The sequence below is a fragment of the Triticum aestivum genome, chromosome 3A, assembly GCF_018294505.1.
Source record: "Triticum aestivum cultivar Chinese Spring chromosome 3A, IWGSC CS RefSeq v2.1, whole genome shotgun sequence".
Classification (NCBI taxonomy): Eukaryota; Viridiplantae; Streptophyta; class Magnoliopsida; order Poales; family Poaceae; genus Triticum; species Triticum aestivum.
In genome coordinates this window covers 38,539,423-38,540,073 of record NC_057800.1, presented here as the reverse complement: position 1 = coordinate 38,540,073, position 651 = coordinate 38,539,423, and positions in this window count along the sequence as shown.

The window sequence follows — 651 nt, the reverse complement described above, 5'->3', positions numbered from 1 at the left end:
TATCTTGGCCCACTCCTTCGTCGCGGCTCCCGTTTCCCTTTCTTTGCTGGTTGGTAGTACCTCTGAGACTAGCTTTTTTCTCTTTTAGTAGTTAAGTTTTTGGCGTTCTGCCTGTTGAGGCTTGGACAACTCTATTTGCTGGGGCAGCGTGTGTGCTGTATATCCCCCCCGCGTGCTTATAACAGAGATGCTGGTTGTTCTAGGGTTTCATTTGGTAATACAAATGGAGCCGGGGCAAGAGCCCTTTTCCTCTAAAAAAAATTCATATAGGTATATACCTTTGATGCCACTTACAGATTTGTGCAAGGATTATCCTACCAATCAACTAGCTACTCGTGCATAGGATTCTGAGCACTCGGCAGCGAGGTGAACAGGTTGAGCTTACCGAGGTCTGAAGAATAATCCAGAGGGAACGAATGGCTACTCAACTGCGCCCTGAATTCACACCAGTGGCATTGTAAGCAGCATAACTTCTATCTGACTAGATTTGCAAAAATGTTGTGAAATCTGATGTCATATACCCTGATAATAGGGAGCATTACATGGTCACAGCAGTAGCAGAGATGGTTCAGTCAGACCTGACACCCTCTAGGCATTGTTGGTCTTTCTGTGAGCAGGAGAGTTATTCATGTCTGGCTTCTCATACAATAT